We start from the raw sequence: 24,094 nt of genomic DNA, 5'->3' as shown, positions 1-24,094 counted from the left end.
AGCTCTCCAGTGATGAGGAGCCAGTGGAAAACAGTTTTCTCAAAAGGGTGGGAAGAAGAAATGCAAATCTCTCTTCAGACAGAACCCCTAAAATAAGAGGCAATACAGATAGGAAGTAAGGTTTTAGAGTCAGACAGAGGTCACATCCCAGCCCTGCCACTCACTAACTGGGAGGTCATGGGGGTATTTTAGCCTACCTAAGCCTTGATTTTCTCTTGTCTAAAATAGGTCTAAGAATAATATCTATTTTATAACAATATGGTGAGGAATGATTAGGGCAATCCTTGTAAGAAGTTTCGACAGTGCCTGGCACATATAAACTCAATCACTATCACCTGCCATTCGTATTATTGTTAATTATTATTAAAGCCATTTTAGTGCAGTTCTTAGTACAAAGAAAGTGTCTGACAAATGAGAGCTGGTGTGACATGATGACCATGATGTTGTTGATTGGTGATGAAGGAGCTTCCTTTCCTTCAGTTGTGCTTTGCAGGTTGGCAGCAGGTAGCGCTGTGCTTCGAAAGGCACTGGGGTCAGGTAGTCCTGGGTTTGAATCCTGATTCTTCTGCCTAATGATATGTGGTCAGTTTTCCCTGTTGTAAAACGCAGATGATAATACTCTTTATCTCCTCGTTGTGATAAAATGAGATGAAGCACTTAAGATAGCAAGCCTGTGTCCAATACACTGCAGATGCTGGTGGCTGTTAATTGGCTAGTTATTGATCCAAACACTGACAATTTGACAGAGCTCTGGGAAGGAAAGTTTAAGTGACAGAGGTGTTCTCACTGTACAGTTTTGAAATCACAGAAAGTCCTGTAAAAGGCTCACTGACATATCATGTTCCTGTCCACACTTGTGATTCTAGCTTCCTATTAATGTGCATACTGGGAGGCAGCAGGTGACGACAGTCCAAATAGTTGGGTCCCTGACACTCACGTTGAATTCTTGACTCCTGGCTTGGTTCTGGCCCAGTCCCAGCTGTTGTGTATATTTTGGGAGTGAATCAGCAAATTGGTGTCAGCCTCTCTGTCTCTGTCTCTTCCTCCCTCCCTCCCTCCCTCCCTCCCTCCCTCCCTCCCTCCCTCTTTCCCTCTCTTTCTTCTCAAATCTTTTTTAAGTTATGTGGAAATAATTATTTAAAAAAGAAGAGAAGCTCAAAAAAGAAATTAATAAAACCCACTAGGACTGCAAGTGCAGGCACACAGGTTTCAGTTACCACCACATCTGGTGGTTGGCATATGATGATGCACAATAAATATTCCCTGAATTAAAAAAGTTGAGGTCCCTTTTGATATTCTCTTATCTGTGTCCACTGAATATACCGTCTCTTGCTCATTAACTTATTGCACATTCACTGAGTATCTCTAAAATGCAACATGTTGAACCAAGCTTTGGTAGGTACTATGAAGCTAAAACAGTTCTAGCATCCGGAGTTTACAGTATAATTGGGAAGATAAATTATGTGTAAGATAATGATAGTGAAAGGTATCAAATGACAAAACTCTATGAAATTTTAAATGATAGAGAGAGAGTTGTACTTGAGAATGTAGGATTCAGAGAAAGATCTTGAAACAGATGATATTTGGCTGAATTTTAAAGGTCACAAAATATGAAAATGAGAAAGCACAGTCTAAGTGATGGCTAAAGAGTGAGGTAGGGTATTTCATGGACTAGTTGGTGAATAGCAAGCAATCTGTTTAGATTAAAGATTGGGGTCCAGAAAGGAAAGTATGTGGCATAAAATTGGAAGAATAACTTAGGCAATATTAAACACTAGAGATTTAACTTGATCCTAAGTTTTAGGGACCCATGGAAGGTGTTGGGGAAGAAAGGGAGGATTTTATCATAGACAAATATTTGTGGTTTAAGAGCCCAACCTATACTATAAACACCATCTTCTTTCATGTAGTTTGGGACAACTTTGCAATAAATTCTGTATGATAGCCAGGTATTCTTCTATCATTGACAGAGAACACATGGGGAACACATTCCTCTTTTCTTTGGTCCTTTTATCATTTGTAAAGCTCTTTAAAATTGCCTTATTTCATCTGTGGACCTATTTATGTCTTTACTACAAGCCTGTAAGTTTTATCTCATTGTTTGGGCAGTGAGACCCATGCTTAAGGAAGTTAGATGATCTGTCTTCTCTTCACATAGCTGGTTGAATGATAAAGTAGGTCTGACATCTCCTCATTCTGAATACAGGAATTTCCCACTATATGACATTATTCTCCTTGTATAGCTAGCCATGAGTTTTGAAGAGAATGATGGACCTTCTTTGTATAAAATATTACAATAGGTAAAGAAAAAAATATCATTGTAGACATTTAAAATTATTTTGGGGGAAACTGAAATTCTGAAAAATCTAGCTAGATTTTCTTTTATGTATTGTTGGAGGAATTAAGAAAATGCCAATTAGGTTAAAGAAGTAGTCAAGCAAACTATGTCATTTAGAAAATAAAAGCGTGATTGGGAATGAGTTTTCAAAGAGGACAAGTAAGATGAAGCAAGCATCGTGCTCATCACAAATAAACAGAATACAAAATAAATGCTGGCTTCCATTTGGTTAGCTCTTCGGGGCATTTTCAAAACATTTGATTCTAACAAATAGGTAGATATTATTTCCCCCTGGCAAATGAGAATTTCAAGGCTAATTAATTTGACACAAATCATGTTGTTACTAGAACCCAGATAGGTCATGTAGCTCTTAATTCAAAGCTACTTTCACTGCCTTTAAATCCATATGTCCATTATAGTTGAGATTATTAAATAATATGGTATGTTATAATAATATGGTGTGCTATACAGAACTTTCTGCTAAGGATATATATTTTGTTCCAGAGGTTCTAGATGCTGATCAACCACATCTTTTTAAGTTTTACTGAACAAATTTCTGTGTGGCTTTTGGGAAGGGGCTGTTCAAGTCAGACTATGACACTTATGGGGAGCATTACAATTTATATCCCCAACTGTTATATGGTTTCAAATATTCAAAGCCAATGATAAGAACTTCCTGAGAATCCACTTATTCATAGATATCCATTAAGCAGAGAGAGGCAAGTGTGGAAGGCACAGAAAGGGACCTACCATATCACAAATGCTTTCAGAAAATTAATATTACCCTGGAGGGGAAGGAAGCAATCAGTCCTTTTCCAAGAAACACTGGAACTGAATAGAAGTGAAGAGAGAAGAAAGGAGAGAGACATAGCCTTGCTTTCTTCCATTCAAAGAGAAATGCCATTCCCTGGTTCAGAATGCAATATAGCCAAGACCATCATTTTTAAGTTATTCATGAAATTTTTATAAAGTTTTCCTATTTTTCATTTCAACAGTAATACAGGAATACATTATTACTATAAAAACTTCAAGCAAGCGAGAGAGAACTAACATCTCACTTGACGAGTATTCAATCACTCCCCTCCCCACAGGTAACCACACTCATCAATTTTGGGTAAATCCATCCAGGAAGTAAACTATAAATTTACCTATACATTGCATGTGCATTTGGGAATATATGGCTTTTTCTTTGGTTGTGGACTTTTTTTATATCCCATTAAACATATTAAGAAGTCAATTACCTTAGGACACTGTGTAAATTAGAGAGTTCACCCCATTAACCTACTTTCTATGCCCCATAAGTCATTTAAGAGCCAATCACTGGCCTGTAGCACTCATGAACTTTACGCTGTATTGATTCCTTATTCTTCATCGAGCCCAGAGAAACAATCTGATTCTGCAATCACATTTTAACTCCTAATAAACTGATACTTTGAGGGAAGTGACAAATAATATGCAGAAGATTCTAATTCTGTGAGCAGATAAATGACTGTAAGTATTAAAATGCGGTCTACTGGCTTTGAGGAAAAGACTTGGATAGAAGCATTGAACGACATTAATCAATGACAAGACATTAGATTTTAAAATGTTACTAAACAAGAGTAGCACTTAATGCTAAGGTAAAGAAAAAAATTTTAGAGGTCCAATTTTAAAAACTAAATCAAACAAAATATCTGGTACAATAGAAATCTCAATTTGGCACTCAAGTATTTTCCAATAACTTGAATACTGTCCATTAAAATGTTTTCTCTTCAAAGCTTCCATGATTATTTCATCTTAGAGTATGGTGGTTAAGAAATTGAGCACTGTCACTGTTCTATTCCTTCGTGACTAATATTCATTGTTGTCACCCTGGCAGAAGAAGTGATTGGCTCTTGATTCATGAAGCACATGTGGGCAGCAGCAAACATTAAGAAAACATCATAATTTTAGGCCATTTACAAAGGCCCAGCCATCAAAGCTGATTTCTCAGAGGCCATCCACCCACATTGTATTTCAGGACACCCTGATTCTCTCTCTGTTGTCAAGCTGACCTGAGGTGTCTTCTTTAGTAATGAACAAAGATTGAGAACGTATTATGTTGTCATTCACTGATCCTCAAGGGTAGAGAATGACTTCAAATATGATAAAAGCTTCGTACATTTAAGTCTGATTTTTTTAGTAAGCCTCTCCTTGAATATTATCAGTGTAGTATGTGTTAAATGTTGGCTTTAGGGATACAATTTGCTAGAACTTTCAAAATGAATTGTGTAGTAATATGCTCTGAAAATGAATTTAGGAAAAATGTGAGATTTGTTGGACATGTCTGACTTTGATGTTGCATTTTGGAAAAAGAGAATTAAGTTCATTTTTGAAGATCTAGTGGGATTCTCTGTAGAATTTTATTGTGTACAGATTCACAAACTTCCAGCTGTCTCTAAGGAAGAAAGATGGAGAGCAAAACTGTTTATTTGTTGACTTACTATATTTCATGAGGCCCACGAGGCCCATTTTTTTTCTGCCACAAAAAGAAATCCCATGTATTTGGAAAACTAAAAAGTATCCTAAACTGTTGACAAGTAAGGTAGGAATTGGGCTCCATGATTCTGGTGGCCAAAGCCAGGGATGCTAGACTCACTTCATTTCCTCCTACAAGTCACAAGTGATGTGTGGTTCCTGAACAACATCCTAGGTGCTAGCATAGTTGACTGACTTTCCTTTCCCATAAAATGAAACAATGTATGTATTAAAGATTTATTTATTTTCATCTGCTTGAATGGCACGGTGACAATGACAGAGAGGGAGAGAGAGAGAATGATAATGAGTGAATCTTCCATCTGCTAGTTGACTCCTAAAATGCCTATAACAGCCAGAACTAAGTCAGCAAAGCTAGGAACCTTAATCTTGTCTGAGTTTTGCATGTGGGTGGCAGGGACCCAAGTGATTGAGCCAACATCTGCTGCTTTCCAGGCAACATTAGTAGGAATGGAAGAAGGGGACCAGTACTCAAATCAGGTACTTCAATTTGGGATGTGGGTGTCCCAAGCAGTGACTTAACCCACTGAACCACAATACCCACCCCTCAAGTATTGGTCACATTGAGATAACAGGTATCCAAGTAGCTTCATAATATCTCCAAGTTAGATGGATTTTCTAGGTCACTGCATAGGTAGTACACACAGATACACACAAATATAAATATTTTAAACCCAGTGATAGCAGATTTGAAAAAATGTACAAATATTGGGGTATATATACCCATACCTTGAAAACCAGTGGGTATCCATTCCCATGGACACCACATAGGATTCACTTCATCATCAGCCCTCACCTGGACTGCATCATTGGGTTCCTGAATGACCTTTGTGCCTCCAGACCCCCCATTGTTGTTGCCATTGTCCTCATCACAGCCTGAACTTTTCTCATAATCATCTGGTTCATCTCTCATGTAAACTTCAGTGGATCTGATCCCACCTCACACTGAATAAGGACAAAACCTTTTATGTGACTTTCTTGTTTTGAGTTCCTTTTGTTGCTTTTCAATCCTTTTTCCTAACCCAAATGCCTGCAACAGCAGGACTAGGCCAAGCTGAAGCTAAGAACCAGGAACTCCATCTGGGACCCAAGCAACTCAATCCAGGCACATTAACATGAGGCTGGATTGGAAGTGGGGTAGTCAGAACTCAACCTGCCACTCCAATATGGAATACTTTTGTCACAAACAGAAGCATAACCCACTGTGCCACACCACCACCTCCAAGTTTCTATGGATTTTATAGGATAAAGGTTTGGTAAAAGTAATTTTTCTTTCATTAGCGTGATGTCCTCCAGCTCCATCCAAAAATGACGATTTAATTTTTTCGGCTGAATACTGTCTGATTATGTACATACCATATTTTCTTTCTCCTTTCACCTTCTAGTGCACAGTTTGGTTGATTCCATATCTTAGCTGTTGTGAGCAGTGCTGCTGTAAACATGGTAAAGTAGATAGCTTTTTGTTTTAAGATTTATTTATGTATCTGAAAGGCAGAGCGAGTGAGTGAGCTAGAGAGAGTGAGCGAGAGAGAGAGAAATCTTCCATCTACTTCCCAAATGGCCACAACAGTCAAGCTGGACTGATCCAAAACCAGGAGCCAGGAGCTTCTTCTAGGTCTCCCACATGAGAACAGGGGCCCACGCACTTGGGCCATTTTCCTCTGCTTTCCCAGGCTCAATAGCAGGGAGCTTGATTGGAGGCAGAGCAGCCAAGACTCGAACCAGCGCCCTTAAGGGATGCTAGTGCTGTAGGCGGAGGCTTTACCTTCTATGCCACAGTGCCAGCCCTGAATAGATATCTCTTTGATACAGTGATTTCTTGTCTTTTGGATATATAGCCAGTAATGGGATTGCTGGTTCATATGGCAGGTCTATTCCTAGTTAAGAAATCTCCACACCATCAGTGTACAATTTTTTTTGCTCTACATCCCTGCCAGCATTTGTTACTTTCTGTCTTTTTTGTAATAGCCTTAAATCCTAAGAGTGAAGTAATATCTCATTATAGCTTTGACTTGCATTTCCCTGATGTGATATGGAGCATTTTTTCATGTACTTTTTAGCAATTTGTATTTCTTCTTTTGAGAGCTGTAATTCAGATCTTTTGCCTACTTCTTAACTGGCTGGTTGTTTTTATTCTTAAGTTTTTTTGAGTTCCTTATTTATTCTTGATATCAATCCTTTCTTGGCTCAGTAGCTTGCAAATATTTTCTCCCATTCTGTCAGATGTCCTTCACTGTATTGTTTCCTTTGCTGTGCCAAAGCTTCTGTGTTTGATATAATCTCACTTTTCTAGGTTTGCTCTAGCTGCCTGTGTTTAGGGGTCTTGTTTATTAAATCATTGCCTGTGCCAATATCTTGTTTTAGATCCCCTTATTAATGTGATATTAGTACAAAGAGAACAGATGCAATGTAGTTCATAGACACAATTACATGAATATTGTGATACTTCCCATCCTCTCTCTGTCCCAAGTGTTTCCTTTAGGTGTCTTCTAACAGATTTGTGGTTTATTTAAGTCTTATATTTAGATCTTTAACCCATCTTGAGTTAATTTTTCTAAATGGTGAGAGCTTGGGACCTAATTTATTTTTATACATAGTATGTTCAATTTTGCCAGCCTTATTTATTGAAAAGATTTCTTTCTCCAATGTATATTTAGCATCTTGTCAAAACTCAGTTGACTGTATATAATGCATTCATTTCTGGGTTCTCTGTTCTGTTGCATTCACCTATGAATTGGTTTTTATGCCAGATCCATGCTATTCTAATTACTAAAGCTTTGTAATGTGCTTTGAAATCAGGTATGGTAGTGCTTCTATCTTTATCTTATTTTGTCTCAGGATCATTTTGACTATTTTGGATCTTTTGTGGTTCAAAAGGAATTTTAGGATTTTTTTCCTTATTGTGTACAGAATGTCATTGCTATTTTTATAGCAATTGCAGTGAATCTATATTTCTATATTATGGATATTTTAATGATATTAACTACTTCACCTTATGAGCAATATCTTTTCATTTTGTTTCATTGATGGTTTCTTTCATTAGCATTTTAGGATTTTCTTTGTAGAGGTCTTTCACTTCTTTGATTAAATTTACTCATAAATGTTTAAGTGAAATAAGCCAGGCACAGAAAAACAAATACTACATGTTCTCCCTCATATGCGGAAACTAAAATATTAAGTCAGTCTGAACACGGAGTGGTGATTATTAGAGGATGGGAGGAGTCAGGGGACTAGAGGGACTTTGGATATCAGGTACCAAATCAGAGTTTGATTGAAAAAACAAGTTCCTAATGTCACACAGCATAACGAGGAATCTACAGTCCACAATAACCTAGCATATATATTGCATGAATAAACAGAACAAAGATTCAATCCTCCAATCATAAGGTAATGTCAAAGAAGGGAAATGTTAATTACCATGTTTTGATCAGTACACATAGTATACATGTGTAGAAATATACTGTAGTTCATGCACATTTGCAATTATTATTAATAAAAAATCTTTTAAAAAAGAAAAATAATTTTTTGCTAGCGTGGTAGGGGATAAATGTCTTTAAGCACACTAATAGAATTGTAACTATTAACAAAGAAGGAGATGTATCTTGACAGGCTTATCTTAGATCAATGATTTTTTTAATTTTTTTTATTTTTTTATTTTTTTACAGGCAGATTTAGACAGCGAGAGAGAGACAGAGAGAAAGGTCTTCCTTTTCCGTTGATTCACTCCCAAAATGGCCACTATGTCCGGTAGACTGCGCCGATTCGAAGCCAAGAGCCAGGTGCTTCCTCCTGGTCTCCTATGCGGGTACAGGGCCCAAGCACTTGGGCCATCCTCCACTGCCCTCCTGGGCCATAGCAGAGAGCTGGACTGGAAGAGGAGCAACCGGAACAGAATCCGGTGCCCCAACCAGGACTAGAACCTGGGGTGCCAGCGCCGCAGGCAGAGGATTAGCCTAGTGAGCCGTGGCGCCGGCCTCAGATCAATGATTTTAAAGTGAATCTTAGAATTTTTTAAAAAAACTATGATTTAAGAGACATTTTCTGGGTCAGGTCTCCTGTTGATACCATAAATATCTTCTTTGTTTCCTTGTGAATTTTCTTTCTGACATGAATGGCAGTGTCTATGTCGTTTTTAAAGCAAATCTCATGGTAGTTTTTCTATTGAAAGGTCTATAACAAAAATTGTGTTCTTGATACTACTATAGTTACTAGCTATTTGAGGTTAGAATGTTTACCTAGACATAAAAAGAGAATTATTACTCCTAGTAGATATCTAGTAATTTCTATAACCCCCCAAAAATTCCACAGACTTTATCTAAATTTATTGAGTATCACAGAAGGAACAGATTCTGTCTGGTATACCAGTTAACCAGATGAAAAATACTACAGAACTACCAAATTTGCCAAGATCTGAGGGGAAAAAAGAGCCCCCCACCCATTATACAAGCAGCTAATCAGCAAAAGGCAAAATATTATGGACAGTTCATGAAAATGCTAATTCAGAGAAACAATAGAAATCATTCCCCATAGTGATTTTTGTGAAAAGAATACCTAAGGATATGAATATATGTTATATCACTTTCTTTAAAAAAATATGTAGTCTTATACATTTTGGAAACAGAGTTAATGAACCCAAACATTTTCTTTTACTGTAGAAATTCTTATCTATATATGAATGCAGAATTCATAGGAAATACAAAAACGTGTGGTAATAATGAAAAGAGGGGCCGACGCCTTGGCTCACTTGGCTAATCCTCCGCCTGCGGCGCCAGAATCCCATATGGGCACCAGGTTCTAGTCCCGGCTGCTCCTCTTCCAGTCCAGCTCTCTGCTGTGGCCTGGGAGTACAGTGGAGGATGGCTCAAGTGTTTGGGCCCTGCACCCGCATGGGAGACCAGGAGAAGCACCTGGCTCCTGGCTTTGGATCAGCGCAGCACGCCGGCCATAGGGGCCATTTGGGGGGTGAACCAACAGAAGGACGACCTTTCTCTCTGTCTCTCCCTCTCACTGTCTGTAACTCTACCTGTCAAATAAATAAATAATCTAAAAAAAAAAAAATAATAAAAAGAAATCCATTTTGGGTAGAATGCCTCCTAGGATGACTGTTTAAGTAAAATTTCTTGTATGTTGATGTACATGAAGTTCATCTATAGTAGAGCAGATGGCTTCAGTAGGGGTGACTTAATTCTCTCACATGTAAAAGCAGCTTAGGGCCAGCGCCACAGCTCACTAGGCTAATCCTTCGCCTGCGGCGCCGGCACACCAGGTTCTAGCCCCGCTCGGGGCGCCAGATTCTGTCCTGGTTGCTCCTCTTCCAGTCCAGCTCTCTGCTGTGGCCCAGGTGCTTGGGCCCTGCACCGCTTGGGAGACCAGGAGGAAGCACCTGGCTCCTGGCTTCAGATCAGCGCAATGTGCCAGCCGCAATGCACCGGCCATAGCGGCCACTTGGGGGGTGAACCAATGGAAAAAGGAAGACCTTTCTCTCTGTCTCTCTCTCTCTCACTGTCTTAACTCTGCTTGTCAAAAAAATAAAAAATAAAAAAGAAGCTTAGGAGTAGGCTAATACTGACATGACATCTCTATGTTTATTGGTGACCCTAGCTCCTTCCAGTGCTCTGTCATAGGATTTGATCTAAATTGTTAGGGTTCATATAGCTGCTGAAACTCATTCATCTCATTTGTATTTGAAAAATAAATTAGGTGCTGGTGTTTGGCATAGAGGTTAAGCAGTCAGTTGGGACCCCTGAATCCCTTACCAGAGTGCCTGTGTTTGATTGCCAGCTCTGGTTTCTGATTCTAACTTCTTGGTAATGTATACACTCTAGGAGCAGTGTTGATGGTTCAAATAATTGGTTTTCTGCTACCCACTTGGGAGACTTGGATTGTATTCCTTGCTTCCGGATGTGAGGGTAACCTAACGGATGGGACCTCCCTCTCTCTCTCTTACTCTCATTCTCTGTCCCACTTGATCACTCTCTCAAATAAATTTTTTTAAAGATCCATTTATTTACTTGAAAGGCAAAGTTAGAGAGAGAGAAAGAGAGAGAGGTCTCCCATCTACTGGTTCACTCTTCAGATAGCTTCAATGGCTAGAGCTGGGCGGATCCAAAGCCAGAAGCCAGGAGCTTACTCCAGGTCCCCCATGAGAAGAGGAGCAGTCAGGACTCAAACCAGCGCTCAGAGGGGATGCTGGCACTGCAGGTAGCAGCTTTACCCACTATACCACAGCACCAGCCCCTAAAATAATTTTAAGAAAATAATGTGAAAGTCAGGGCCAGTGCTGTGGCATAGTGGGCCAAGACTTGGCCTGCGGTGCCAGAATCCCATTTGGGCGCCCATTCTAATCTCTGCTGCTCCTCTTCCAATTCAGCTCTCTGTTGTGGCCTAGGAAAGCAGTGGAAGATGGCCCTAGTGTTTGGGCCCCTGCATCCATGTTGGAGACCCAGAAGAAGCTCCTGGCTTCTGACTTTGGATCAGCCCAGCACCGGCCATTGAGGCCATCTAGGGAGTGAACTAGTGCATGGAAGATGTTCTCTGCTTCTGCCTCTCTCTCTAACTCTACCTTCCAAATAAATAAATAAAATCTTTAAAAAAAGATAATGTGAAAGTATGAGTGATATGCCATTTTTCTTTCAATGGAGACTTTCCAAATGTGTAGTGAACACTTCCTTTTACTTTCCATTGGCCAAGACTTAGTCCTGGCTGCCAGGAAAATAGGAAATTCAGTTTTTCATACAGGTGATCCAGGATACTGCTAAACATATAGGGTCTGTTTAACTGGCAGAGAAAGTGATAATGGATAATGTTTAGACCATTAGAAAATATGCCGATTCGCCGAGAGGAGGGCGCGCGCCCATCCTTGTAGCATCGCGAGAGGCGCTGGTGTCCCTAGCCGTGGCACCGGCATCTGCTGAGACTGCTCCCTCCGACTCGTCCTTTCTTCTTTCGTTCCCCTTCCCTTCTTCACCTCGCACCTTGGAGGAGCGTGAACAGCTTGCCTGAGGCCTATAAAGACAGGCCAGTTTGGACATGGAAAATCAAGAAGCAACAGATTCTACTCAGAATGCCAAACAGTGTATTATTTTAGAGGAGTTAATTTCAGAAGGAAAATGGGTCAAGCTTGAAAAAACAACTTACACGGATCCTACTGGTAAAACTCGAACCTGGGAAACAGTGAAACGTACAACCAAAAAGGCACAGTACGCTGATGGTGTAGCGGTCATTCCGGTGCTGCAAAGAACTCTTCACTATGAGTGTATAGTTCTGGTGAAACAGTTCCAGCCGCCAATGGGAGGCTACTGTCTCGAGTTCCCGGTAGGTCTCATGGACGACGGTGAAAGCCCAGAAGCAGCTGCGCTCCGGGAGCTGGAGGAGGAGATGGGCTACAAAGGTGACATTGCTGAGTGCTCTCCAGCTGTATGTATGGATCCAGGCTTGTCCAACTGCACCACCCACATAGTGACAGTAACGATTAATGGAGATGACGCCGAGAACGTCAGACCAAAGCCAAAGCCAGGAGGAGAATTTGTGGAAGTCATTTCTTTACCAAAGAACGACCTGCTCAAAAGACTTGATGCTCTGATAGCCAAAGAACATCTCACAGTGGATGCCAGGGTCTATTCCTATGCTCTGGCACTGACTGAAACATGCAAACACGAAGCCATTAGAAGTGCCCTTCCTGAAATTTTAAGGCCAAAGAGGGCACTGGCCACGTCTTTGTAAACGAGACCACCAGGCCTTCTTCACTGAGACTTTGTATTCAACTTAGTTGACTGTAGATTTGAACTTAGTTTTTTCATAAAATAAAAGCAGCACAGAGTGCAAAAAAAAAAAAAAAAAGAAATAAAATATGCCGATTCTCAGAAACCAGTAATAATAAAAATAACTATAAGTATTTATAGCTTATGTAGATACACTTAAGTGTAATTTATAATAGTTTAATTTTTTTAAGTTTTTATTTAATGAATTTATTTTTTCATAGATACAACTTTAGGAATATAGTGGTTCTTTCCCCCATACCCGCCCTCCCATCCCACCTCCCTGTCCCTCTACCATCTCCTTCTTCATTATGGTTCATTTTTAGTTTGATTTTATATACAGAGGACCAATCGTTTTAATTTTTTACTAGTATTAATTTCTTGAATTCATAACCAATAATTAAATAAGCATGGGAAGACAAACTGTAGAGTTAAACCACATGGGAAAAATTAGGAAAATGAAATACTTGCATGAAAGTATAGCAATGAGGAGATTATCTCATTGAAGTATACAGCAGGAAACTGCCGTGTAACACAAATCACACCCTCGTATCAGAGATACATATCTGTTAAGACTTTTATGCATGCATTTGTCCAGTTGTGATAGATAAGTCCATCAATCCATGGCTGGGAATACGCTGTCCAAAGAGAGAATTTTCATTTCATCTATTAATGAAATTTGCTTTGATCCAGCCAAAGTGCAAGTCACTACTCAAATGCTTTAAACAGAAAATGGGAGAGAGGAGTTAAGAGATATTTTTATGCCATTCAAAATTATTCTGGAAATTTGTTGTCCTCAAGATGATCCCTTACTCGGCTCAGTTATTTGATTAGCTAGATTCTGACCCATAGCCAGTTACATTATTGTTTTCTTAATATTTTCCAAATATTTCCAAATATTTCCTGATATTTCAATTGATTTGGTATGTTTTAAATGATTTGAAAAATAATTACAGAAAACAGATACAATTCACTATTAGGATTTTTAAAGTGATCACTGTACGTTCTATCCCCTTGTTACATGCACTCCCACTTTTCCAACAGAAACTAAGGCACAGAGAAGCTAAATAACTTGCCTAATGTCCACACCTGGGAATCAGCAACATAGACTTTTTTCAGTTTCTGAATCTCTATATTTCTTCAACCTAGAGACTATTCATCCATTCATAAATATGTATGTCTATTTGAATTTATTTCTGCAAGGTAATATCAATATTCCATATTCATGTAAAACAGAACACAGAATGTCATTGTATATTATCATGGCTAGATAGAATGCCGATTGACTTATTCTCTGTGGTATAAAAGTGTCATGGTCTTTCCACAGCATATACAGCAAGACAATTATGAGCATTGAAGAGAATTTGATCATCTACAAATAATTTCACTGAAGTGTATTTATGGTATACTTAGAGTTTTTCTACTGCTCACCTTGAAATTGAGGCTTAGCTCTTATGGATAAAGATTCAATGATTTTAAGAAGAGGGATTGAATGTTACTTTCAACTGATTACATAAAAAAGTGATGATGGATAAGTGGTCCTTTAAAAATCAACATCTGTTCCCCGTGTATCCTGTAGTCATATCTGCTTAGTTTACAATTCAAGCAAAATCTGGGCTGTTTTTAGCAAAGCCAACACATCAGTGGAGGAAGATGCTGAATACCATTCTGATTTTGCATATTTACTTCACTGTCCCAGTAGTCTACATTGCTGGTGATGACTCAAGTATCATTGTGGCACAAAGATAAGACCAACAATATTTGTCCATCTACAGGCATTTCCTATTATGGGTACAATACACACTGGAACTGAGTCCTAAAATAATAAAACAAAACCTTAATGTAAAGATTTTTGACTTCATCTCTTTGAATGCTAGAAAAATTGTCTTGAGACATGAGATGTAAAATCCAGATGATAAATAAAATGTGATATAGATATTTATATTTATCTATTGTGCAGCAAAGATAAAAGAACCCATTACATTAGTTTTACACTTACTCATATCTGAAGCCAATAGTTAAAAGCACAAGATTTTGAAGCAGGTTCAAATGGATGCAATCAAAGAGTGTCTTTCTTTTAGTAACTGATGATTCTGGGCAAGTTGGTTAAACTCTTATTTCTTTTTAAAAAAAATGTTTTAGAACATAAACAGAGCAGATTTTATGCATTCCATAGGTACAGTTCCAAGCAGACAGCCTCATTTCCCTCACTCCCCTGTTCCCCCCAATGCCCCTCACCTTCACCCCTCTCTTTATCAGTTTTTGCAAAGCCATAATTTTAGTTCATTCTATATTCACAGGCTTAATTCAGCACTAATTATAATATTCAACAAGTAAAAAGTAGGAAGACCACAGTTCCAAGGAGTGTAAACCAGAGCTAACAATGACAGTCTTATCACAAAAATGGCCATTATATCCCTATGTATTTTTTATATTCTATGTTAACTGTCACATATCAAAGAAAACATAAGATGTTTGTCTTTTTGAGACTGAATTTTCTCACAAAGTATAATGGCTTCTAGATGCATTCTTTTTGTTGCAAAATACAAGATGTCATTCTTTTTTATGGGTGAGTAGTATTCCATAGTGTATGTATACCACATTTTCTTCATACAGTCATCAGTTGATGGACATCTGGGTTTATTCCATATCTTAGCTATTGTGAATTGAGCTGCAGTAAACATGGGGGTACCAATAGTGCTTTCACATGCTGATTTTATTTCCCTTGGGTAAATTCCCAGGAGTGGGATGCCTGAATCATAAGGTAGATCTATTTTCAGATCTCTTCTCTGAGGAATTTCCATACTATCTTCCATAATGGTTGTACTAGTTTACATTCCCACTAGCAGTGGGATTAGGCTAAATTTTTCCCCACATCCTTGCTAGCATTTATTGTTTTTTGATTTTTGTATGATAGCCATTCTAACTGGGGTGAGGAAAGCCTCACTCTACTTTTTATTTTACACTACTTTTGCTGTATCCTTTTAGTTTTAGTTTTAGTTTTGTTTTGTTTTGACAGGCAGAGTTAGACAGTGAGAGAAAGACAGAGAGAAAGGTCTTCCTTTTCCATTGGTTCATTCCCCAAATGGCCTCCACAGCTGGCGCACTGCGCCGATCCGAAGCCAGGAGCCAAGCGCTTTCTCCTGGTTTCCCATGTGGGTGCAGGGCCCAAGCACCTGGGCCATCCTCCACTGCACTCCCAGGCCACAGCAGAGAGCTGGACTGGAAGAGGAGCAACCGAGACAGAATCCAGCGCCCCAACTGAGACAAGAACCCTGGGGTGCCGGCACCGCAGGCAGAGGACTAGCCAAGTGAGCCGCAGCACCGGCCTGTATCCCTTTAGTTTTGATGTGTTGTCATCTTCATTTGTATCAAATAATTTTTGATTTCTTTTATGACCCAGTGTTCATTCAGGAGCATGTTGTTCAGTCTCCATGTGTTTGCATATTTTCTAGAGTTTCTTAAGTTGTTAATTTCCAGCTTTATTCCATTGTGATCAGAAAAGATACATGGTATGATTTTAATTTTTTTGAACTTTCTGAGACTTGGTTTATGGCTTAGCATATGATCTGTCCTGGAAAAAGTTCCATGCACTAATGAAAAGAATGTGTATTCTGTACTGTGGGATAAAATGTTCTATAGATATCATTTAGGTCCATTTGGTCCATAGTGTAGATTAGCTCTGTTGTTTCTTTGTTGATTTTCTGTCTGATTAATCTATCCATGAATGAAAATGAGGTGTTGAAGCCCCCTAATAGTATTGTATTGGAGTTTATGTCTCCCTTTTGATCTAATAACATTGTTTTAAATAGGCAGGCATGTTGGCATTGGTTGGATATACATGTATTATAGTCAGATCTTTCTGTTGAAATGATCCCTTAATCATTACACAATGTCCTTCTTTGTCCCTCTTAACATTTTTTTTTGTTAAAGTCTATTTTGTCTGATATTAGAATGTCTATACCTTCTCTTTTTTGCTTTCTGTTAACACGGAATATCTTTTTCCAATCTTTTACTTTCAGTCTGTGTGTTTCTTTGTTGGTCAGATGTGTTTCTTGTAGGTAGCAAATAGATGGGTCTTTTTTTTTTAATTGATTCATCCAGACTGTATCTTTTAATTGTAAAATTTAGGTCATTTATATTCAAGGTTATTATTGATAAGTAATGATTTGGTTGTACCATTTTTCCATAAATATTCCTTTTGATTTATTTGTATTTCCTTTGTACTTTTACTAGAGAATTTCTGCCTTCACTTTATTTCATACTAATGACTATCATTCTTTATATCTATGTGTAGCACATCCTTAAGCATCATGTAAGGCTGGACAAGTAGTGACACATTCTTTCAATTTCTGTTTGTTTTGGAAGGTCTTTATTTCATTATTTCATTTTCATTCAAAATGAGAGCTTTGTTGGTACAGTGTTCTGGGTTGACAGTTTTTTTTCTTGTAAAACTTGGACTATATCTCTCCATTCTCTCCTAGCCTGAACAGGGTCTGATGAGAAATCACCTGTTATTCTAATTGGGGAACCTCTGAAGGTAATCTGGCATTTCTCTCACGTACATTTTAGAATATTTTCTTGTTTTACTATTGAAAGTTTGACTATAATGTGTCCTGGAGAAGATCTTTTCTGATTATGTCTATTAGGAGTTCTATGTGCTTCCTGTTTCTCCAAATTAAGAAACTTTTCTGCTAGTATTTTACTGATTAGACCTTCTAATCCATTATCTCTTTGCCTACCTTCAGGAACACCTAAGACTTGTATGCTTGGTTGTTTGATAGTATCCCATAGATATTTAACAGTCTTTTTAAAAGGTTTATTAATTTCTTCTTCTTTTTTGATCTGAGATATTTCTAAGGATTTTTCTTTTAGCTCAGATATTCTCCTTTCTGCCTCACCAAGTCTGTTGTTGAGGATTTCTATTTGCCATATTGAATTCTTCATTTCTAACATTTCAGTTTGATTTCTCTTCAATTTCTCTATCTCTTGGCAAAATCTTTCACCCATATCCTGTATGGATTTCTTATTTATTTATTTATCTATCTATTTATTTACTTATTTAGCTAGCAGAGATACAGAGAGAAAAGGAGACAGAGAGCTTCCATCCTCTGGCTTACTCCCCAAATGGCTGCAACAACTGGGGCTGGGCCAGGCTGAAGCCAGGAGCCAAGAGCTTCTTCCTGGTCTCCCACAATGATGCAGGGGCAAAGTATTTAGGCCATCTTCAATGGCTGTTCCAGGTGCATTAGCAGGGAGCTAGAATGGAAGTTAAACAGCCGGGACTTGAACTGGTTAACCTCCAATGCCAGCACAGCAGGTGGAGGCTTAACCTGCTACACCACAGTGCTTGACCTTGGGTAAGGATTTCTTTATCTCATGAATTTGTTTATCTATGTTTCTGAGTAATCTTATGATCATTCTTTTGTTTTTTTTTTTTCTATTCTCATGGTGACTCTGCTGTTTCAGATGCCATTTATTATATAATATAAAATGTTTACCATTTTAATCATTTTTAATTTTTTTTACCTAAAAACTTTGTTTAAGGTATAAAAACATGCGTTTCATATGTGCAAATTTAGGAACACAGTGGTTCTTCCCACTCTACCCTCCCTCCCACCAACATACCCAGCCTTCTAAGACATTTCATCAATCTCTTCATCTTCACATTCTAATATTAGAGTGTTTTATGTTCCTTTGGGGGAGTCATATTGCCTTCCTTGTTTCTTGAATTTCTGCATTTATTTTCAGGCATTGCAGAAACACTTACTGGTTTTCTCCTCTGATGGCTTTTATCTTTGCACTGTGCTTCTGTGGCTTAGTAGAGTGTCTGCTGCTTCAGCAAGTATCCATAGACATATGCTGGATGGGGCCAGGGAGCTCTGGTCAGTGCTCAAGGGTGGAGTGAGAGTCCAGGGTGACACCCAAGTTGGGCATGGTAGATCTCTATTGTCATTAAGGGGGAGGGTGTGATCATGCCTACTGGTGTATTCACAACCCCATCTCCTTTCTTCCAAAGTGGTCAAGACCAGGGTTACCCCACAGTGGCTACAACCCCCAGCCACACAGGTGCATGAACCACACAAAGATCTGTACTGTCCTCAGTGTGAGCATGGAACCCTCTGCAATGACCCATCCAACACTGTCAGGGAGCTCTGAGCCTCTAAGCCTAGACACAGTGATTGCCCAGAGACCCAGCTACACCCCATGCCCTGTCCCAAGGAAAGAGAGGCATTCCCAGAGCCAGCTGCCTTGAGTGCTCTGCCTTGGTGGTTTGATCCTTGGAGGCTGTGATAGGGTTGGGGGGATGCGAGCACTTCGCTGTCCTAAGTGGGTGTCCAGTCCCCTGCCAGCCCTCCCGGCCAGACTCAAAGTCGGTGGGGAAAGCAGATTTTTCCCTCTGGTAAAACCCCCTAGTCACACATTTGAGAAAGCTGTCACAGCCTCTACTGGAGTTAAGATGCCACTTTGTCCCTGCTGGGCACGGAGAGCCCTTGTAGGGGAAAAGAGAGAAAGAAACATGCTTCTCCATCACAGTGAACACATTGTCTAGAACACACCAGAGCTCAGTGTGGTCCACAAGGTTGTCCCTCATGCGATATCACCAGTGACAGGGGCACTGCAGTCTGCTCTCATCTTGCTCTCAGAAGCTGGCCTCTCCTCCAGCCTCAGCTGCAGGAGTCATGGGCCTGGTAGCCACTCACTGCTGGATGTTTGTACTGTCAGCACTGCTCCACGACATCTCTCTTCTTTCTGTAGAATTTCCAGAGAATGCACTTTCTCCGTTTTTCTTCTGTTATCTGCCCCTGGTTAAAATCAGCACCTCTTGCTATTCAGCCATCTTGGACAACCTCTTTTTTCTTTGTTTTCCTCATTTTTGGAATGAGTTAATGTGACACCTATCTCACCAGGTATTTGTGAGAAATAGGAGCAATCATATAGGGTATACTTTGGTAAATGTCCAATAAATGACAGCTATTCTTCTTAATAGTAACTGGTGGTGCTGGTATGATCAACTCATAAACAGTGGCTTTCTTATGGAAATATATCTACTCCCTTTTTTTTATATCTAAAGTAACTTTTTAAGACAAATGTGTTCAAATTCCAGAGAAATCACCAATAAATATGTAGTCTTTTCAAAAATTACATCTCATTTACTGGAAACCTATTATAGCCAATCATCTATACAGATTAAGTTCTCAGCTATGTGATATGCCAGTTTCTAACACCACTAGTTACTATATTCTCAATGGTAAGACATAAAAGGTGCCCATTTAACATTATAACATGGCTCAACCACCACACATATTTATAACAATCAGGACAAAATAATTTCTTATATCTCAGACCATGGACACACATGGTACATCTGTCATTTGTGTATTTGTTACAAATCCAGAGATCTAGGCTTTGTAGCCCAAGAGATGGTTAAGCTCTAAAAAAATGAGAAATGGCTTAGCTTAGGGAAAATAAGATGGATGAACAAAATTCACTCTACAAATTTCTACTGAAATATATAAAGTAAGTTAGATAAATGAGAAATTACTTTGTTTTGAAAAGTAATAACAACCTAGCAAATTTACTCAGTGGCCTCATACATAAAAGAAAATCTGAAACATTCTATTGCTGTTTAAAAATTCTTCAAAAAGAAAAAAATGAATAGTTTTAGTTAGAATTTGCATCCCTCTAAAGGATCATGGAGGTCCTAAGAAAAAATAATCCCACCATTTTATTCAAGATGAACCATGTGTCTTTGCTAAATTGCTGCAAATGTACACGACAAATGTTTTTATCTTACAATATTATCTGGCAAGAACAAACACAAATCCTAGAGGCAAAAGCCTCTTACACTTACTGTAGGAATCTAGATTTGATCAGTTTGATTAAAATCCTTCCTGATATGTATTAAATATGCACAATTTTCAAATAGGAAGTAAATAGCAGCACTGACACCTTCTTAGAGAACTAAGATCATCATAATATAGTTATGGAGGCAGCATGCAATGTTCTCAGCACTGGCCTAGAACTTAATTTATAGAAAATGCTCTGCTTTCTGCTTCTTTTCCATAACTCTGGCCTAGGAAGGGTATCGTTTCCTTACCTCTAGGAATGACTCTTTACAACCATTAGTTTCTAAATGAAAGTTTTCTTCTCAAGTAGCTTTCCTACCATTTCTTAAATGCAGGTTCCTCCAAGTGACCACAGCTGCAGGTCCACTGGGCACCTGTTAGACGTGAAGACTCTCATGCCCCACCCAAGGTCCACTCAGTCTGGTGTGTACTTTAACAAAAACCCTGGGAGGTTTGCTTTGTAGATACGCTGACGTTTGAGGATTGCTGATTATATCACCTTCACTAGTATCCTTACTGCTCTTTAACTTACCAGCAGAAATATGAAACCGTTCTGCTACAATTCAGTTTCAGTGAGCCCTCTTCTATTTGATTTGCACTTCAATTTGTTCAAAAAACGTCAGGGAAAGTTTTCCCTAACAAATTCAAGAAATCATGCTAGAGTATTAGGAGTAATGTATTTTGTTTGTTTGTTTACTTTAAACTTGCACTTGGGTGCTGCTGTTGTGGTGCAGCATGTTGAACCACCACTTCCAATGCCAACATCCTAGGATCAAAGAACATAGGATCAAGTCCTAGCTGCTTTGCTTCTGATCCTGCTTCCTGCTAATGCACCTGGGAGATCAGCAGATGGTGGCTCAACACATAAGTCCCTGCCACCCATGTGAAAGACCTGGATAGAGTTCTGGGCTCCTAGCAGTCAACTGGGTAGTGTACCAGCAGATAAGTGATCTGTCTGTCTCTCTCTTCCTCCCTCTCATTCTCACTGTTGCTTTCCTTTCACATGGATGAATAAATGAATCTTTAAAAGAAAATATGCTTGTGCAATAAAAGTCAGGTGGAGGAAAAAGGGGCAGTCTGACAAATTTGAAAAACCAGTAAATTAGGCACAGCCTTTAACTATAATGTGAGCGTGGTTCAGTCATTGTAACCCTATACCTGTTCCCCCTCTGGAAGATTCTAAAGGCCCCCTATACTATATAATGGTCACAGTAATGCAATTGTGAATTAACAATCAGGCATTTTTTCCAACTACTCAATTATGCTCTTTGAACAAAATTTCAGACACAAATACCACATCCTCCAGACAGAGAGTTTTTATCTGTAATGAAGACCATGGCTAAGACTAAAACCCAGTTCTCAACATTCACAACGCCAATAAACTCTTTAGGAAATAATATTTGAATGAAAAATGTGCTCATAAAACTATGGACTGTAAACAGCCAAGCTAAATTTTTTAGTTGCCCATATTTTGTGTCAGTAGTCTTCAGATTCTCCAGAATTACTCAGCAAATACCTTTTAAATCATGACAAAAAATATGCTCAAGAAATTAACTTGAGGGGCTGGCGCTGTGGCTTAGCAAGTAGGGCCACCGCCTGCAGTGCCAGCATCCCATATGGGCACCCATTTGGGACCTGGCTGCTCTACTTCTGATCCAGCTCTCAGCTATGGCCTGGGAAAGCATTAGAAGATGGCCCAAGTCCTTGGACCCCTGCACCTGCATGGGAAGATCAGCGCAGCTCTGGCCATTGCAGCCAACTGTAAAGTGAACCAGCTGATGGAAGACCTCTCTCTCTCTCTCTCTCTCTCTCAGCCTCTCTGCCTCTCTGCCTCTCTTTCTCTCTCTGTGTAACTTGACTTTCAAATAAATAAATAAATCTTTAAAAAAAAGAAATTAACTTGAATAAAGTCCACTCATGATATTATTACTGTAGGAAATCCTTCCATTGTTATACTCATTCCAATTCTCTATTGACTGTCTTCTCTTAATCTCTCTTATGAGAATTTAATACATTGGGTTGTGTTTTTTAGGCCATTGTTATACTTCATTTTTGTTTTTCTGTGTTCAAATGAATTTTTCTTTGACTTTCATGTATTTTTTCTTCCTACATCTTTTTTTTACCAAATTCTGAAGTTGAATACTAAAATGTTTCTTTTCTTTTTTTTCTCTTAGCCTAAGGATACTATCCATTAAAAATTAATCCCTAAATAAAGCTTTGTTATCTTATGAGCGTATATATATATATATATATATATATGTATGTATATTTTCCTTTCCATGACCAAATGAATATTTATGGAGCTTTTTTGCTTTACTCTCTGAAGACCTAGAATTTTAAAATTCATTTTGTCATACATTTCCTGTTAGAGTAAATTTAGTGGCAGATTGTGTTGTAAATTGCGTTTTTTTGAAATTTGTAGTTTTCATAATTTTATAAAATCAATCAACATTTTTTTTATTTTTCAGTTGACTCAAAGAAGATTATCAGTCACTTGAAAAACATAATTTCTGGTCAAATGTGAATAAGGGCTATTTTTGTTTCCCTTAAATTAAATATATCTCTAAGTTCCAACATTATAAAATATTTCCTTATTCTGTAGAATATAACTTTTTAAATATGAAAAAAGGAACAAATGAACAGGTGGTTTTTTTTTTTTTTTTGCCTCCTCTGTTTATTTGGATTAAAAAAAAAGTGAATCACTGTATATCCCCTGTCTAGATTAAAAACTTTCTTTTCTGGGATGTATGTCTGATTCACCTGTATGTTCTTCCTCTCCTCTATGCAAAGGTTCAATATGAAATCAGTATTTATCAGATTAGCTTTAAAGAAGGGATATGGAAGAAATTACATCTTGCCTCCAAGCAATAAAAAACTTAATTTTCAAACTGATTTTTATTGATTTTTGCTTCCATCCTTTTTGTCAGATAAAAGACTAGAAATAAAACTTGAAAGATTTGAAAAAAGATGATGGCGGTTATGATCTGGTTTGCTTATAGTTCTGATATAGGCTCACCTTGATGAAGAAGTTTGTCAGTGCTCTCTATTTCCAGTCATTGTAAAGATTTAAAATACCCAGCTTTTAGGAGGGTGCATGTAACTTTTTATTTCATATATGAGTCATGCCCAGGTGGAGTCCTGGGTTCTGGCTTTGGGCTGGTGTCTCTCTCTCCCTCTCTCTCCCTCTCTCTCTTCCTCTCCCCCCCCCACTCTCCCCCACCACCTTTCAAATAAATATAAATATAAATAAACCCTTTAAAGCACTTAATTTAATAAAAAAAGCTATGTGCTAGATTGTTCTATTAAGACTTTTTAAATGATGGGGGAGAAGATTTAGAGCAGAAAGAAATTATTAAGAACAAGAAAGCACAGCATCCTAAGTGTTTCACCCCAGTGAGAACAAGAAAAAAGAAAAAGAAAAAGGAATGCTAATCACTAGTGATGATAAATAAAGGACAAATGTTACGCAGAACATAGACTCTGAGAACAGAAAACTGGTAAGGCTAAAATACAGTAGTTAAGGGAATAAGAGGATAAAGAAGAAAATGAAAATAAACCATTTCTTATTTTCATAAGTTTTCATTCAGTGTTGATTTTGGAGGTTTGTAAGAAAAGTCTAAATAATCGTTGTGTCC

General features: G+C 38.4%; 1 protein-coding gene and 1 pseudogene across 7 annotated transcripts in view; both read left to right on the top strand.

Annotated features, from left to right (window-relative positions):
- Positions 1–24,094, top strand: part of CHRM3 (cholinergic receptor muscarinic 3) — a 613,309-nt gene that overhangs the window by 429,056 nt on the left and 160,159 nt on the right. The gene's annotated exons all lie outside the window — the stretch shown is intronic.
- LOC127483571 (ADP-sugar pyrophosphatase pseudogene) lies at positions 8,868–12,700 on the top strand (annotated as a pseudogene).

This window comes from Oryctolagus cuniculus, chromosome 13, assembly GCF_964237555.1.
Source record: "Oryctolagus cuniculus chromosome 13, mOryCun1.1, whole genome shotgun sequence".
NCBI lineage: Eukaryota > Metazoa > Chordata > Mammalia > Lagomorpha > Leporidae > Oryctolagus > Oryctolagus cuniculus.
This window is presented reverse-complemented; position numbering and strand designations above follow the sequence as displayed.